Source organism: Pristiophorus japonicus, chromosome 22 (genome assembly GCF_044704955.1).
Source record: "Pristiophorus japonicus isolate sPriJap1 chromosome 22, sPriJap1.hap1, whole genome shotgun sequence".
NCBI classification, from domain to species: Eukaryota; Metazoa; Chordata; class Chondrichthyes; family Pristiophoridae; genus Pristiophorus; species Pristiophorus japonicus.
In genome coordinates this window covers 61,293,272-61,294,124 of record NC_091998.1, presented here as the reverse complement: position 1 = coordinate 61,294,124, position 853 = coordinate 61,293,272, and the positions used below count along the sequence as shown (strand labels likewise).

General features: G+C 43.1%; 1 pseudogene; it reads right to left on the bottom strand.

Annotated features, from left to right (window-relative positions):
• Positions 1–266: 266 nt before the first annotated feature.
• Positions 267–468, bottom strand: LOC139235245 (U2 spliceosomal RNA; annotated as a pseudogene).
• Positions 469–853: the final 385 nt, after the last annotated feature.

The following is an 853-nucleotide window of genomic DNA, read 5'->3' as shown; positions in this document are numbered from 1 at the left end:
TTGTTTTTGCATTTAATGCCTCTAGTTGCAGACTCAAGTAACCCATATGCTTTCTTAACCGCCTTATCAACTTGCTCCAGCACTTTCAAAGATTTTTGACTATGCATTCCTAGTTCCTCTGTTCTTTTTTTTTAATTTAAAATTTTTTTTTTTTTTAATTTTTCGTTGCCAATCTTTTCAATTCTTTGTCAAATCACAAACGCCAGAGGTCACCTTGCACACATCAAGGATCACTCTGCGCCAATGCTCTTAGCCAAAAGGCCTAGAGCCACTGCACCGTTCCTGGAAGTACTGCAATACCAGGTTCGTGCCATGGAGGTGGATGGGTCAGGCCCCCCCACCCACCTCCTATTTCCAAAAAGCATAGGAGAACCACCTTCCTGATCCAGGGAGAACCACTTTGGGGTCATGGTTACTCCCCTGTCAGGTCAGTTACGCATGATCTTAGCCAAAAGGCCGAGAAGAGAAGTTCCTCTGTTCTTGCACTCCAACCCCATGCCCTCTCAAAATAGTACCATTTTGATTATACTGCCTCTCTGTGTTGTTTCTCCAAAAGTGCACCACTTCACACTTATCCGTATTAAATTGCATCTGCCATGTGACTGCCCTTTTCATCAGTCTGCCCTCCTGCAGTCTTCCGCTATCCTGATCTCTATTTACTACGTTGCCTCGTATTGTATCATGCACAAACTTCAAAATTGTACAATCTATATGTAAATGACTTGGCTGAAGGGACCGAGTGTATTTTAGCCAAATTTGCTGACGATACAAAGATAGGTGGGAAAGCAAGTTGTGAGGAGGACACTAGTCTGCCAAGGGATATAGATGGTTTAAGTGAGTGGGCAAACAATTA